Here is a 17,382-nt window from a genome sequence, read left to right on the forward strand (position 1 = left end):
CCCTGTGCTTTCATGAGCCTGTATTTTATTATACAGTCTAGGAGAGTTGAGGCCCGAATTAGATATGAAATATTTTAGATTACCTGTTAAAGTCTATCAAGAAGAGTGCTTACCACTTCTGAAAATCATGCTTGAAACCAAATTGGGTACCTAAAATTAGTGAGGCTTAAAAAAAAAAAAAGGGCAGAGTACTTGCTCAGAGTGATGCAGTGGAATGTGACAAAACTAGAATTCAAATCTAAAGGTTTTGCACTGCAATTTAAGTTAAAATTATTATGTATTCTGGGCACCCAAATAAAAAGAACAGGAATCTTTAATGGATCAAAGCATAGCACCTGTTTCAAAAACATGTAGGTTAGTGTGTAGATGGCATACTTGGAGTTACTGGTTAGAATAATGACATACTGGCTACTTTTGTACATTCATTTTTAACAAACTCATTAGATTAATTTGTGTAGGAAATGGAAAAAGGTAAGAGTCTTATTTTACTCTTTCATATCAGTAAAGGGAACTGAAACCAAGTGATTCTGACTAGGAAGGCTGAGATTAGCACATGCTGTAGCTCGACTGTATCAGTGCAGTTGCATGAGGGATGAATTTGCCCTTACTGTGTTTTATTTGCTCCAGGGGAATACAAAATCATTAACTGACATCCAGTGAGTGGCAGAGGAGGAGAGCTGAGTGTGGAACGCTGGTGAGTGACAAAGTAACGGGATACCTGTTGTTGTCAAAGCCCAAGAAGTGGCTGCAGAGCCTGGCCCTACAGGAGCGCAGACCTGTAAGCTAGCAGTGCGGCGCCTGAGGGGTGGGTGACAAAAGCGATTTTTAGCTGAGCCGAGCTCCTTCTCCAGACGCAAAGGAGAAATCCGAGCAGGGTGGATTTGCATTACTGCAAGAGCCAAGCGCTGCCAGCTGGGGAACCTTCCGGCCGTTCCGCTGCGGAGAGCCGCTGGCGGGACAGGTAGCGGGGCGGGTGCGGGTCCCTCCGCAATGCAGGGGCGGCGGGCGGGGCGGGGCGGGGCGGGGCGGCCGCGAGGGGCCCTGCGGGCGCGGCGCCGGGGCGGGGCCGGGGCCGGGAGGCGGGTCCCGGGGCTCGCGGCGCGCAGGCGGCCGCGTCCCGGCGACAGCCCCGAGAGCGGCGGGGCGGGCTGAGGCGGGCGCGGCGGCGGCGCGTCCTCTCTCTGCCCCTCGCTGCGTCCCGGTGCCGGCGGCCGCGCTCAGGTAGGGGCTCCCGCCGCCCCGTTGCGGGCGGGCGTTATCCCGCGCCCGCCCCGGCGCGGGGTCGGGGCCGGGGGGAGGCGCCGCAGCCCGGGGAGGGGGTGCGTGCCCGTTGGGAGCCCTTGCTGGGCGCGTCGGCGCGGGCAGAAGAGAGAAGAAGGGAGGAAAGCGGGCGGGGAGGGTGCGGGGAGCCGGCGCCCCTCGACGGAGCAGCGCTGCCTCGATGCCGCGCGGGGCGGCCGTTGGGGCCGTTGGCGGCCGTTGGGCGCGTGCCCTGCGCTGCCGCCGCGCCCCGGCGCTGTGAGGGGGCAGCCGCGGCGCCGGTCGCTGCGGGTCCGTCCTGCGGGGCTCCCGTGGCCCCACTGAAGGGAAGGGGCTGTTTGGTCTTGGCAGCAGCGGCCGGCCTTTGTCAACTCGCTTTAGGGTTTGGAGCATCTTTAGGCTGTAAAACCCTTTAAAGGATGTAACCTTCTGTTCTGTCCTGCCGCCTATTCTAAGCTCCTCTAAAAGGATCTGTAAGGCTGAACAAAGAACATTGTTTGAGACAAGGGGGTGCGATGGGTGCTAGCACTCTTAATTAGCGTTGGGAACGGGGGGGGGGGGGGGGGGAACCATCTCCCGTGGCTCGGCAGTGGAGAGGAAACAACTGTGTACGGGGAGGCTGGTGGCCGCAGCGAGGCAGCGGAGAACAAAGCCTTTTTATGTAAGGAAAAAAATACGCAAAGTGTGCCTCGCTCCGACTGCTGCAGGTACAAGCTGGGAGCATATGCCGCTCGGAGGTGCCATACTGCTGCTGTGTATGCGATCTACCAAATAAAGACTGCTTGCCTCATATTTGTTGCGTATATTTTTGAGACTCTAATTACAATCTGCCATTTGAATAAGATATGTTTTATGAAACAGCTTTGGGAAAGAAGGGGGTGTGTCACATGCTGGGAGAATTGCTTTCTATGTTTCTGTACCAAATAATCTATTTCCTCATTCTAAGCAGAAACTTTCAGTTTTTCTCTGAATAAAGATCTTCTCTGCTTTGTTGGTGGATTTTTATGTAGGATTCTTTATGATACAAAGTAGCAGGCTTTCACATACAAGCGGTTATTAATAGAAAATCATACAGTAGAGTGGGATATGTATGTCGGTACTGTGTAAGTCTGTCTTGTTCTAGATTGTACTTTGCAATTTGTCACATCTTTGTGGTTGTGTCAAGTCATCTTTCTCTATTCTTTCTCAAAAACATCATTGCTGTCCAGCACTAGTACAGCTCACAATTCAGAAAATGTGCCCCTTTTGTTTTAAGAAAGGTTTCATTTTTGCAAGATTGAAGTGCATATCCTTTCCTTTCTGTTCTGTTTCTTTGCCCTCATCCCCACAGCTTTGTCTTTTTTTTCCCAGTGACTGTATGTGTTTCATTCAGCTGTGCGGGTTTAGACTTGCAGGGATGTCTAGATGACAGCTCTTGGAGCCAGTGCATCCAAGAGGAGGCTTAGCTGCAGGACTTGCGTGTTTGCTCTAGCTCCTCTCTGTTCCCAGCCTACTGTGGATGACGTGATCACAGCATCTCAGCCCTTGCTGGGAAAAGAGAGAAAATATGCTGAGAGAGCGTTACCTAGTGAAATTGGGCCTGCCATTACTTCATAGATCACTGTGAAGTGATTCACGAGCAACAAGGGAATGGACATCTTCCCTGTGTGTGGTAAAAGTTCTCCTCAGTCAGCGCAGAGACAGCCTTGTTTGTCAGCAGGCTTCTGTTTCTGCTGTTAATGTTCTGAAGGTGTAATATGTAAAATAGAGCACGAATCCAAAACTTGCCATTGTAGCACTATTGAAATTCCTCACTGAGTTCTTTATTACACCTGTGATAATGTACTCAATGGTGGACAAGACCTAAAGTTTAATCTGGAGCTGAAGGCTGCGACCTGGCAGAGCTTTACAGCTGAGCTGAGCTTTACACACTGAAAATAGCCCCATTGGCTTATTGAGACCACTCAGTATGTAAATGAAAAACATACAAGTGAGCCCTTGTGCAGGTGATTTCAGCAGTGAGGTGCAGTGGTGTAAGTTGTCTCATCATCATCATCATCATCATCATCAACTCTTCTCCAAGAGATAGTATTTGGTTAATGAGAGTCTCCAGTTTGTTTTACCCATATTGTTGATTGCCTGTGCATGTTTGGGAGAAGCCGAAGAGCTGTTGCCCCAAGAGTAAAAAAAATTACTGTTGGTCTTCTGTTGAGAATGTTAGCATACTTTGAAAACAGAGGACAGCTTACAGCGCAGTTTATCTGAAGTGGCATTTACACCCTTGATTTTTAGAGATTTGATGCGATTGTTATGGTACATTATGTCAGTACTCACTTAGCTGTGGGTATTTAAATAACTTCTGACATTAAAGAAATAGTCATTATTTAATGACCCCTGAGGTGGTATGTGTGGGCATGAGTGATCATAACAGTGCCTAAATGAGCTGCTGCAGTCTGTGGGTTAAGAATTCCCTCGTTGCTGGGTGATTTTGTCAGAGCCATGTCTTGCCCTTCTGCCTGTGTCGTGCTGCTTTCTGTATCAATGTTTGCTAAACCACGAACCTGGATTCACGAAGGGAAACACTTGCTATTTGTACTGATGCCAGAGCATTTTCTGGCACCTCTAGCTCTGGCTCTGTGCTTACTTAACAGCATGAGCCAGTCTGAGCTATGGAAATTGCTAGAAATACCTAAACACAGAAATATGTAGGTGAGGCCCATTGAAGACCCTGCTGGAGTATTTCAGCAGTCATCCCTAAACATGGCATTTTATATACTTTGTTGGAGACAGGTTTGTCCTTGAGAGGTGGGAAGAGAGAGGGAAGGAGAGATCGAAAAGCACTTAACTTTTGATAACTTCGTTATAATAATGGTTTTCAAAAAGTTACCTCTTTATTACTACAAGGCCTGCACACTCAGAAGGTATGACAGAACTCTTAATGCAGCTGCAGTATCTGTCAAATCTGATATACTGTGATGGGACAAATGGTTATTAGCTTAAGGAAGAAAATGCTGTGAAAAAGGTAGGTTGATCCAAAGGCTTCCTATTTTTTTTTTGGGGGGGGGGAGGAGGGAAGGAATCTTTCCTCTATAGTGTGGGTACTGACTGTGTTGAGAACTTAATTTGGTATATCCTCAGGCTCACAGGAAAAAAAAAATCTACTCTTCAGTTCTATTGGGATTTCATTAAGAGACAGTCCTGCCTGCAAGGACATTTGTTGCTGAATTGAAGCCTTACCTAGAAGGGTTAAGAGAGTGTTGCATTTAAGCTGTAAATGAATGTGTCACAGCCAGAAATTTGGAAGACTTCAGTATTCTGGGGTCCTAGGACTAGATGACTTCCTGAGATAACTTCTTAACTGAATTATTATATGATCTGGATATTTTTGTGTGTGTCATCTTGAAGTCCATGTGTGTACTTGATTAAGAAATAAAATTATGCTTGTGTTTCTATGTAGAATTGTTCCCAAAGGCTCAGAGATGCATGTTGTGGTCCATTTGTATTTAGTCAGTTGCTTAAACACTTGCTTAATTGTCCTTGAAACCAGTGAGCCTTAAGTATGCTTGAAGTTAAGCATGTTTTTAAGTGTTTTGCTGAAGGGAGTGTGAATTCCAGGTATAGCTATGTGGGTTCAGTTCTGGAAATCCCTGGATGATGTCTAGCAGTTCTGAGCACTTTCAGAAAAAGAATAGAAGTGAAGGATTTTCTGTGATACTGCTAGATTGCTTAAATCTCTCCCCAAGCACATGCACACACATTACATAAGGTAATATGGGACTTGGTGTGGTTTGGACTGGTCCTTTTTTTGCAGTTATTTGCATCAAGTCCAGGGATGCTTATTAGCAGCAAATCTGTAGTGCATCTGAGCTGATCAGAGAAAACAGCATGAGGCTGATTTCCACAGGGTGGAGCTGATTTGGAATGACTGTTGGAAATTGAGGTGGTTTCTTAAGCTCTCTGCTTCAGTAGAAGAAAAAGCTTTTCTTTTGGGGGTAGATCTCATCACAAGTTATGCTCTGAACTCTAAGATGGTATTTTAGAGTGAGATTCAATGTGAAGTTTGTAATTGCTTTCTAGGTATTGGAAGAAAGGACTGATGTACATGGGGTTAATTTAGATTGCTGTGGCCACATGGATTGACTGTGCTAGCTGTTAAGAAGATTTGAGGTCTTGATTGACCCATTTTACTTTAATGCTAATTGTTTGCTGCTTTAATAAGGAGAAAAGATGAGCTAATGCTGTTGCTCCTTATGGTTTTGTACTCACTGATGTTTTTCCCTAAAGCAGTCTTGCAAATGAGACTGATCTTTGTTCTTTCATCTTGATTGGGGAGGTGGGGGGGAGCCTTCACAATCCTTCAAAATGATAAGGAGACAACACTTGCTTTCCAGGTGTTGGCATTTGTACTGAGTATCTTGTGTCTTTGTTAGTGTGCCAGTGTGAAAGGATTTATTGTGAAAAGGTGAGACTTAGGCAACCTCAGTTACATAAAGATTTATCAAATCTCTTTGTTTCCATTTAGCTGTCTCTGTGAGACAGATTTTTTGTTCTGCTCAAGTATCTTGGCCAATATCACAATATGCTCTTTCTTTTTTTGTATGTTCTTTAAACATGTTGTTTTTCTGATTTTCTGTAGTCTGGTCAGTATTTGTTTGCTTTAGCACATGCTGACTGTCTTTCAGACAATATATATGTGTGTATCTGTATACTCATATAGTATGAGGGAGAAAAGGACTATTACAAGCAAGAGTGTTAGGTGGAGAAAATCAGTGTAACTTCATTGACTTCTTTGAATCTGCATCTGACGTACCATCTGGAAAAAGACCATTCCCGTTTCAGATCTGTTTTCTCATTAAATCCGGAATGTTTTTCCGCTTCAGTGAAATTATCAGTTTATACCCGTGAATTTATGTGTTACGGATTTGTGGATAGAGTTCAGCCCCGCTGGCAACTTTTGCACCTTCATTTACAATTTAAACTAATGTCTGCTGGAAGCTGCGTAATATTCCTTGTCTTGTGTTGGTCAAGCCTCCTAGAAAAAATTAAGAAGAGTTTTCTAATAGTTCTACTAGCTCTACTGCATTTAGATCACAGGAGCTTTCAATGAGTTGAATCTATGAAAACTTACTTTTTTGTTTGTGGAAATCATTGTTTTGCCCCTTGAGGGAGATTTAAATTCAATTTCCAATATCCATTTGCAGAACTAGCTGTATTATTTAATGTGTATACTTCCTTTAGATAAACAATATTTTGAAGAGAAAACAAAACAGCAGTCTAATCATGTCAACTAACTTGGCAACATTTAATTATAAGAACTATTGATTCAATTAACCCTACGGTTTCACTTTATTTTCTGAAGAGAATAATAGTGGCTGCTTTCTGGTTTAACACTAGGAGCTGTCAGTTCTATTTTGAGGAATATACATTATCTGTTAAAACAGCTGTCTTGACATGTGGAACTTGCCATTTTTCCTGATGTTCCTGTCATGGATGTAAATCTGACGAAGAAGGTTAGAAAAACAAAAACTTAGGGTGGGAATATTGTTAAGGCTCAGACTACTGTGATTGTCCTCACATTAAAGCTGAAGGGTGCTTGGGCCAGGAGAGTAGATGAGCTGGAAGCAGTATAAAGATGAAAGCTTTTGAAAATTCAAGCCTTGGACCAAATTTGATCCTGAGATGAACAGCAGAAGTGCTGTGGACCTCCAGAGGAGAGCTGGGTGCTTTAACACTGGGCTAGAGACCTGGATCTGCTGGCAGTGAGTGCAAGTTGGCATTGATTGGCCTCCTTCCCTACACAACTCATCCACAGTGTTGTCCAGGCTGTGGCTGATGGAGCCTGAGCTGAGTGTGACGAGGAAAGCTAGGTCCTTGCTCTTCTCTTTCTCTCCCCATTTTCTACAGAAGGTACTTGTATAACTTGTTAAGCCAGTGCAGACTACTGCAAGGTGCCTAGCCTCAAGTGTAAAGACTCCCCCAACCTCTGGGAAAGCTCTGAGGCTGAGCGGGACTGTTAGAAAGTCTCTATTCTGTGTTTGCTGTGAAATGAGCTAAAATGGCAATTCAGAATCCTTTGACTTTAATGACTGTTCAGGTTAGGATCTGACCTCTCGTTTCAGGGCTTGTTTTTGCTAACCACCTCTCTTTGTGCCAAGTTACTCTGTTTTGTGCAATGGTCTTTCTGTAACTGCCACATCTGACCAGAAAGATCTGGTCCCTCCTGGGGAGTCTGGACTCTGGATCTGAGCCTGTACCTTGCAGCGTGATGACTCAGAGAACTGTTGTTGAACATGCTTGCAAATGTTAACATGACTCCGCTGCTCCTTGGCTGATGTGTGGGATGGAGGGACCCCACAGCCTTATAAAGGCCCTACCCTGTTCTTGTAGCTGCTTCCATGTGATCAGGTAAGGTATGTTAGGTACCTGTTCCTGGTGTGGCATGTGGTATCACTGAGAAAGCGGAGCTGCTCTCTTTTGTTTGCTGCTCTACTGTAGTTAGAGCGTGGTCAACAGCAACTATATGTTCATGGGCTATGCGCCTTGCACTGACATAAAGCCACATTTGCTGGTGCCTGATGCGCTTTTCGGGTGCCTCAAGCTGCTCTCTGGTGGCTGTGTTGCAGGGTGTGGCGAGTGGGCACACAGGCTGGCAGGCATTCCTGTTTGCAGCAGGGCTGTGTTCATGCAGTTAGGCATTTGCCTGCTTCCCTTGAGTCATGCTGAAATCCAAACCAGCTTTTATCTCCTTTAGCAGTCAGCAAATGTTCAAGAATGATGATGATGAAAAAGTACAGGGGCTCCAAAAGGACAGATGTATGGGTATAGCAAATGATTTGCAGAGAAAATAGAGAGCAGGGCTTGCTCGGCAAGGGATGGGCTGGATGTTGGGTCTTTTACATCCTGTCCTCCTTGTGGGGAGGATTGGAGATGGAAGCCAGGTGTGCAGGCCTTAAGCTGCTTGCTGACCTGCTCAGTTACCCTGCTGCTCTCAGTGTTCCCTGCACCTGTGTTAGAGAGAAAATACGTGTTGCAGGAGGACAGGGGCAAGAGCAGGATGGAAGAATTATTTTTCTAACAAAAACTGAAGGACTGGAAGACCTAACACCATGCAGTTGCACAGGGAGATTTCGATATTAAGAGAGTCTGCTCCTCTACGTTTGTCTTAGAGTCACCGTTGATTTACAGTGGTACAGTTGGGGCAAAGTTCAGCCCCAAGGATATTCTTCACTACTGTCATGCTCAGAAGGAAAGTAGCAGGTTGGGTTTTTGTCTCCTCTTTTCTTCCTAACATGATTTAGATGTTCTGTAAAGAAAATCTCTTCTAGGAAGAAAGACAGTGGAAAAACCCATGGTTAATCAAGAGAAAGGAAGTTGTGTATTTCTTTTGGTTTAGGGAGATGAAATATATATATTTTGTGGAATAGTAAAGGGAGAGTTGGCTCATATAGGGGAAAGCTTGTTCCTTTTTTTTTTTCTTTCTTTTTTTTTTTTCCTTAAAAAAGAAAAACTCAGAGGGGGGGGAACATTAATAACGTTATTCATTCCAAGGAGAGAGAGAGAGAGAGTGTAGTGAATGAGGGCTTTCATTCCATAGTGTTCTGCAAAGTTAAGCTTTCTGGGGTATGGAGAGGCCTTTTTTTTTTTTTTGAGTAAAACTTAGCAAATTATTGAATGTAAGCATTTCATATTACCCAATGCTATCTGTTAAAGCAATCTAATAAGTTTGTGACTTTGAATAAAAGATGTTTGTAATATGACAAAATATCTCTAATTTTATGTTCTACATAGTTTGCCAAAATTAGTTGCAGTGATTTATAGATAGTATTTATAATCCTTTAGGTTAAATCATTTAAAATGACATGGTACTAGTGCTGCTTAAAATACTGTCAGTATTTGGAATGCATGATTTAAAATACTCTTAAATATATTTTAGTATAAATAATGTAGACCTTTAGTTTGGGAAATACATTTAGAAAAAAATTTCTTTATAGTCAGATTTCATTCACTTAAAACAACTTCTAGTACAAAACTGTTTTTGTAGGCAAAAAAGTCCTGATTTCCATCAGAATTTTTTCTGTCCTCTTGTTTTGGTCCTAGGGCCTGTCACTATATACCTACAGCATGACTGTTAGCAGTAAGCTGAGTTAATACATAGCAAAGCTTTAATTAATTGATAGTTACAGTCACTTGGAAACTAGAAAAACATTTTATCATTTTACTGTATTTATGGTATTGATTCTTCAGATGCCTGAATGATTATTTGCTTGCTTAGTCATTGGGATTCTCAGTGTGAGCTAGAATCAGGATGCCAGCATTGGTTTGCATTTTTTACTTGGTATTTTCAGCTGGCACAGACAAGATCAATAAAACGTTTCCCACCATCCATTTCTGTAGCCTTAGTGTCCCTTTAGAGATTGACTTTCAGGTGATTTGTACAGGTACTGCCAGTGAAGCTTGATGTGTGCCAGGGAGCTGTAATCGCAGCGCTTCTCTGTTTTTTGGTTGCACTGGACTGAGTTGTCTTTGGCCTTATTGCTGACTCAGAATTTGAGACACTAATAGTAAGTGGTAAGCAGTTTCTGTTGAAACAACATCCTAGCCAAAGCCCATGGAGGCCAGGGGACAGAACTGGGTTTGTGCGGTGGTCCTGTTTCTTAGCGCAAATTTCCTCAGACTCAAGTCAGTTGCTTCTGGTCTTCTAGGTTTATTGCTTTCAGAGATGCTTAGGTGAGCTATAAGATCTTGATTTGAAATCTCTTTAGGACCTTGATTCTGCTTGTTGCCTTATAGCACAACTGAATGTTTATGAGAGTAGCCTTTCAGTGTCTGTAACTAATTTTTTTCAGATGTTGACAATGACATGTTTTAACTGATGTGAAGTGTATAGCTGCCTGTTCTGACTGCGTTGTTTTGGTTTACTAATCTTAAACTAGATTATAAAAATAGTAATGATTGTTATAAAATAGATGCTCCTTTTGGGGGGGGATGGGAAGGATGTCATGAGTTTTCTATTTTCCAAGCGATTGGGACAGAACATCATGGTGAAAGCAGTGTTTTGAAAAGGTATTTGCCTGTACTTTAAGTGTTTTAGGACTTCTTTTTTTTTAAAGGTCTATTACAAATAGGAAGAGGGAGTAAGGATTTGGAAAAAAAAAAAAAAAAAAAAAGTTGGACAAACCTTATGGTTTTCCTGTTTCAAGACATGAAGCTATGATTACTGCTAGGATCAAGAAGAACTATTTCCTTGAAGACATGTTACTGCAGAGTTGGCATTATGGGTCATTGCTCTGAAATCTCTCCAGCTGTGCTCAGGACTGGATGAATTGCTGATTTGTTGAAGCACTATTGCTCTGCTGTTCTCAGGTGAATTTCAGTTCTGAGGCTTCAGTCATTTGTAGGAGCTGTGTTATTTTCTTCTCATTTGTTTTATGTCCTCATAGGAGTAGCAGAATTTGCTAAAGAGTGAAATTTCTTCTGCATTTTAAATCATTGCAAAATCAACCACAATGACATTGCTTATTCCAGTGTGTGATGGGGTAAATGATCTGTCATTGTCCTGGGAGGGGCAGGAGAATTTTACAGCATAGTCGTTCTTCCACTGTGGATGCCACTTTGATAAAAATCAATGCCATGGCAGATATTGCATAATCACTTATCTGTGCTTTCTTCAGAGAATTAATATTTTAGATGCAGTGTGTTCTTTTGTGCCTTTTCTGACAAATTTTTAATGGCTTTCTCTCATTTCCTTCTCATGGGGGGAGAGAAGGTAAGCAGAAAAATCAGTTGTCTTCCTATGGGGGAGTGATTTCTGCATGAATTTAAAAGGAAGGAGGAGAGCTCTGATGCATGTGTTATGTTTTTATTTGAAAAACTATTTGGGGGACTTGTTTCATCAGCAACTGTTATGTTTATTTTCAGAGCTGACACAACAGTAGGAGTAGAGTTTGCCTGCCCAGGGTTTCCAGACTGTTGTACAGTAGATATAAAGAAGGAGCTGTCCCTCTCTGCTCCTCTCTTCTCACCATCCAAGCATGGTATAAATTTAATTTTCCTTTGGATTTTGTTCCCCTTTTGTGTTGGTAGTGTGGGAGTCTGTTGTATTTATTGTTTGCTCTACTGGCCTTACCTATGAGCAAGGCGTGATCTAAATTGAAGTGTAATCCTCCTAGATTAGTAAACAAGCCCTGCCCCATGCCTGTGTCACTAAGCAGATGAGTAGCTCTTTGAAGAATGTTTTGAGGCCTGCAAAAATAATTTGTAGCAGAAACTTTCTTTTGTAAAAGATATTAAAATATGCAAATAGTCAAATGAGTAAGCACGCATGCCTCAGGCAGAAGTAAAGGTGCTGTGTCTCTAATTACTGGTTAATGTTTCTCTTTCTGTGTTGGATTTACTTCACAGTTGAATTTGAAAATCCTTCAAAATTGGCAGCAGTACTGGGCAATTTCTGCTTCAAATGTAGTTCTGGCTTCTAAACAATGTAGGTTGAAACGAATTTAAAATTATTGCATTTACGTGTTTCCTGTCTTTTTCCGCTTGTTACTTTTTAGGTTGGAGTCACTCATTTTGCGTTGAAACACAGGTCTGTGCAGAACTCCACATAAATAAGAAACCTGTCACAAAAATACTCATTTTCCACATAATTAAATGAAAGCATGGAAGGACAAACTAATATTCTCCTGTTGTACCTCATTTTGAAATAAAGAGTTGGTCCTCTTGTGAGGAGGCGTTGGGAGTCTTGGAGCATGGGCAGCATAGCCACAGGATGGACGATGCATCCTCACGGGGGGTGAGAGCCTCTGGCATGCTCATTGCATGTGATGTTGGTTTTAGTTTTAGCTTATCCATTTGCTTAGGTCCTGATTCAAAGTAGAATGAGGTCAGCAGAGGCTCCTGTTGGCTTGGAAAAGTTTTATGTGGGGCTTTAAAGGCCAGATTTCTGCCTTGTCTTTGTAAAACCATCTTCTGTGTGTCCACCAGTAATTTGATTAGAGCCCAGTGTCTCCGTAGGCAGTGTAGGCAGTTGCCAGAGGCAGCAGACTGTTGGAGTGGTCTGCCTGCCACGGCTCCGCTGCGTACTTCCTCTGTGCCAGAGCCCAGGGAAGCCAGCCCCTTGCTCCCAAGGGAGGGAGGAGGGCAGACTAGCAGCCTTTTTTGGGCTGTGTCTGCTCACCAGCAGTAGTTGCTGTTTCTTATCCTCTGAATTTCTGATGTCAGCAGGAGCATCAAGCCTGACACTGCAGAGCTCCCCAGCAGTTTGTCCCTTTCCATACACTGGAAGGAGTCATGAGGCATTTTCTATTTGCTGTATCAAAAATAGGTTTTGCTTACCTCTTGTTTGAGAAGCTTTGAGAAAATGGTCATGCATGTCCATAGACCCTGGTAGGTATATATAACCTGTCTGTGGTATGTACATATAACCCATCTGAAACTGTACCTAAGAATATACTGTTAGTACTAGAACAAGTTTACTGGGTTTACAGTGAAATGTGAGATCCTTAATGCAAACTAAAGCTTAGAGCAGCAGCAGCAAAGATCTTGTTCCCATAGTGGGAACCAGAAGAAGCCTTCCAGTGTATTAGTCTGGGATGTAGTTTCTTGGCAGTTGAGGCTTATCGCAGCTGGTGCTGTGGGGGTCCTGCCTGTGTTTGCTCCCACAGTGCCCGGTCCTTGCCTGACCCCGTGGGAAGCCAGCTCAGGAGGCAGAGCCAGTGCAGCACTAATGGTATGCAAAAATATCTTTCTACCAATTCAGTTCTCTAAAATACCTCAGAGTGCTGGTGAAGGGAAGGGGCAGGAACATGTATCTAGAGCTAGAAGCCCTGTCCAAAAGAAGAGATTTTAAAAAAGCCAGTGCTCCCTTTTGAAAGTAAATCACGGGATCTAACCTGCCTGAATAGACTGTGCTGCTACCTAGAAGACAGCAAATTATACCAGTTAAGAATCTTACCTAGTACTTTTCAAGTCAGATTTTCGTCATTTATATGAGCTTGTTAGTTCTAAGAAACCTGCCCTATTGTCTTTGAATTCATGTTTCAGTTGTGAGTGGAGAACAAGACATAAGGTTCCAGTGAAAGGGTCACGCTTGGCTCCCGTCCGGCTATCAATCAGCAGTACGCTTGGTGCAGTCTCTCTCTGGTAATCGAGGGAGATGCGTATGGCAATAAACAGCCCTTTAGGCTTTCTGCTGTAGGCCTTGAACTGTGCCGTGCTGCGGCTGACTTGCTGGCAATAAAGCCCTTGCCCATGTCTTTAACGGAGGAGTGTCCTGAGGTGGAAATTGCCTGCCTTAGAATTAGAGGAGGAGGGAGGGCTGTGTGTTGTGAGGAAAAGCTAAGCCAGGAAACACCTGGCAACCAGATGGCCCCTAGCATGCTGCATCATACCCACACCTTCATTAAGGATTACTGTGGCTGTCTCCGGGTAATAGATTTAGAGGTTTGGGGTCACAAAGAATTAGAAAATTGTAGCCAGTTGCAATTAAACGTAAGTTATTTTTAGAGGACAAAGAGCTGAGCTGGAAGCTGAATTAGAGCTACTTGAAATGTCAGGGCTCAGAGGTGTTTTCTAGGCACATGACAAAAGAGCCCATGTGCTTCAGTCAGATACACAAAGCAGCCCAGTGTGGTGGCAGGTGGGCTGGAGAGAACAAAGCTGGGAGCAGGGGCAGTAACGTGGAACCGTATTATTCTGCTTTCGGAAGGCAGCTGGCATTATGTGTTTATCTCTGAATATTTATGTGTGCAATAGATAAGGGTTTCAGACTGCTCAGACCAATAGTGAGATAGGACTGTGTAGTTTGCACTGTGATTTATATAAGCTTGACTCAGTATCTTAAACTAATGTTCTGCCTTTACTTGATTTTCTTTTTTACCTCTCCTTCAGTGTGCCTGCAATCCAGAAAGGGCAAACTTGGGAAGTTTTAAAATTTGTGTGTGAGTTGTGAGAGTATCTGTGGGGAAGCAGAGATTTGGGAAGAACCATGCTAACACACAAACTCTTCGTGTGTCGGTGACCAGGCGGCAGCAGCAGTGGGTGACATGTGGAGGGTCAGGAATTCAGGCTGACTCTGTGTGGGTGCATGAAGGTGTGGATGGAGAAAATGCTCTCCCTCCTGTATCCCTCATGTGCACGTGCCTACCCTAACAGGTACAGGAGGGATGGCAGTACTGTGATGCGTGGGTAGGTTTTGACTGCGCACAGCTGTGCTGGAAGATGGACGCTGCTGTGTCTTAAGGGAGCTGTTTGTGTGAGTCAGTGGTGCTGGGCTCCCAGCTCTCACCGTACTGACTTGGGACTGCTTGTTACTATCTTATACTGCGAACCTGCTCAGGACCTTGCCTTGGAAGGGCGTTAATATGTCATGGGAATAATAAGGCAGGAAATAACTCTGCATTTTATATTGTGCTCTCAGTAAAAAATTATGTGGCACTAGGCTGTGCAGTAATGAGGTGTGTTTCTGCAAAAGAGGCTGGTATCACTGGTTATCATCTTTATATTCTTTGGACTGCTTTTTTGTCCCTATTTCACGTTAAAATGTTGATAAGCACAACTGTAAAAGTGCTTATTCAAATATAAATGTAATTACTTATTATAGTTGCTATCAGGGTCTGCTTTGAGTATTGTGCAGTGAGTTCTGAAGAATAGTTTAAATGTTTTAAATATCGTACTTCTACCTATGGGGTTAGTTCTGCAGCTGAGATTCTTGTTAAAAACAAGCTAGCTTGCATTATGTAATGCAAATGTTTGGTATATTTATTGAAGGCAAGCCTGTAACACTCTGCCACATGATGTGGGGCAGCCACATGCATATGGAACAACTCTATCTTGAAAGGCTTGATCAAATCATTGAGTAAGTCTTTTCCTAATCTCTATGAATCTGGAAGAATATGTGGTGTTTCTTATTTTACCTTTGGGAGAGAAAAATCATCTGAGTTACAGAAAGCTACTGCTCCAGGTTAGGCAGTGCTTACGTTAACAGTTTGTTACCCAGAGAGGCTAGAATATCCTTTTGTTCTGCACTGATAGTGTCTTGAACCAGTTCAAAACCTCACAGCCAGCAGCTTGGAAAGAAAAGTGAGGGGATTGGGGTCTACTTTGAGGATTTACTGTGCTGTTGTTGTTTCTTCCCCAGAGAGGAACTCAGATGTCTTGAAGCTGAAATTAAAATGTAAATTGCTAAAAGAGGCATAGTCAGGGCATTTGATTTAGACAATGTCTAATGCAGGCAGCTCCCCTTTTTGGGGAGAGTTTTTAATCGATGAAGTGTTCAAGCAGTGAATGAGAGAGGGAACAAATGGCAATTGCATGCTGTGATGGTGCTCTTCGCTTGGGCAAGTTGTGGTGAAGAACAGAGCACTAACTCTGGTTTTTTTTTCCTTGCAAGTCCTGCTGTTACTATGTGTAAAGCTGATGATGACTTGTACTTATGGATGTAAAGAGCTACTGTTCTAGTAACACATTGGCATAAAATACGCAGAAGATGCCGGTGTGGATTTGGTTGCAGCTTTGTATGGCTTTCTGCAGATTGAGAGTGTCAAGCTCCTAGGTGGACTTTGACTCCAGAAGAGCTGCCTGGGCTCTTCTAAGGTGTAAAAACCACTTTGAATCAGGCTGTGAGACTACTCGTAAATTGTTGGAATCTTTTTTTTTTTTTTTTTTTTTTTTTTAAACTTTCGGTTAATCCTGTGAAGAGGCATATTTTGCAGAACACTGAAAGCAGAAAACTAGGTTCAATAATCCCTTTTTTGTTGTGGAGTTTCGATTAATTGTGGCACAGTGTGGAACCTCACGGAGGCCAGAGTAGGTGTTAAGCAGTACAGCGTATCAGAGCTAAGTTGTGGATGGAAAAGGTTTGGAGCAGTGGGCTAAGACTTGTTCTCAGCAGAAAGCCAAGTATTGTTGTTTTCCCCAAAAAAGTTTTGGACGCCTCCTTTCACGTAAAATCAGCTCTACTGAGAAAGTTGCATTGCTATGGAAAGGTGCTTAGCTCTGTTATGTGTTTGTCTAGCAGCTTTGGCATATCTGTCTGATAATTGTTTAGGGTATTTTTCCTATTTTCCCCGTTTTTATTTTTATTTTTCCCCCAGGAGACTTGTGGTGTAATTTTGTGAAGCAAGTTAATGGTAGAAAAAGTCGAAGACTCCAAAGTTATATCCAGTTACCAATAGTAATTAATGTCTAAAATATTAAGATATTCAAAATATTGATTGGTACTTAATGTCATTGGGCCAAGTTTGATACAGACATTCATGATCTAAAGAGATCTTGTATGGTCTTAAGTTTTATTGCTAAGGCCAACCTGCAGTTTCAAAAAAGAAAAAACCTAGCAACAAACTGTTTTACACTGTTTTTTAGACAGTGTTATGAAGTAATATTACATCTGTTTTAAGCATGGCTCTGTGCATTGATATTTAATTTTGATGGCTAATAGAATGAAGAACAGTAGAACATTATTTATTATTTATTCTTTTTCACATTGTCTAGCTTAATATGTTAAAAATTCCCAAAGCACTGCAGCAGAATAAAAGGATGATGATTGTTTTTCCTTTTCTGTATTAAAAAATTTGTAGTTTAGTTTTGTTTTTGCTGTATTGGTTTTTGCGGAGACAACTGGTGAAACCATGCTGTTTGTCAGATGGAAAAGTACATCTATATAAAATACCAGTTGACATACTGAAAAACATCTGGCTGGGCTAATGCTCTGATTTGTTCTAAGAAAATGGCCTTGATACTTTCTGCAGCCTGCTGAGGCTGTGTAATGGTCTACTTCAAATCCTTTATTTGTGAATCTTGAGCTATGACTTTTTTTTTTTTTTTTTTTTTTTTTTTTTTTTTTTTGTGGTGAAGAGATTCAGATAGAGAGGATCTTCAGCCTAATGCTGAATCTGACAGAATTTTGTAGAGAATAATTTCATTTCTGTGAAAGTTTTAAACCAACAACTGTACTTTACTAGAGAATTATCCCTGTCCCATAATGTCATCTGTTAGTTACCAAAAATGTGCATAAAAAAAAATCTTTTTTGCCCTCAAGTGCTAACAAAGTCAGAATTTCTTTCAGAACTGAGTTGAATCCCTTTGAAGTTCCCCAAGGCTTTTCCATAGTGGTCAGTGCAGGTGTCTTCTATTAATTTTCAATAAACT

General features: G+C 42.5%; 1 protein-coding gene across 9 annotated transcripts in view; it reads left to right on the forward strand.

Annotated features, from left to right (window-relative positions):
• Positions 1–1,134: 1,134 nt before the first annotated feature.
• MAP2 (microtubule associated protein 2) overlaps positions 1,135–17,382 on the forward strand; it is a 229,814-nt gene continuing 213,566 nt past the window's right edge. For all 9 annotated transcript variants that reach the window (XM_062578251.1, XM_062578257.1, XM_062578258.1 and 6 more), the window contains exon 1: positions 1,135–1,221. The gene's annotated coding sequence lies outside the window, so the exon portion shown is untranslated. The remainder of the gene's footprint in view (positions 1,222–17,382) is intronic.

This window comes from Rhea pennata, chromosome 6 (genome assembly GCF_028389875.1).
Source record: "Rhea pennata isolate bPtePen1 chromosome 6, bPtePen1.pri, whole genome shotgun sequence".
Taxonomy (NCBI): Eukaryota; Metazoa; Chordata; class Aves; order Rheiformes; family Rheidae; genus Rhea; species Rhea pennata.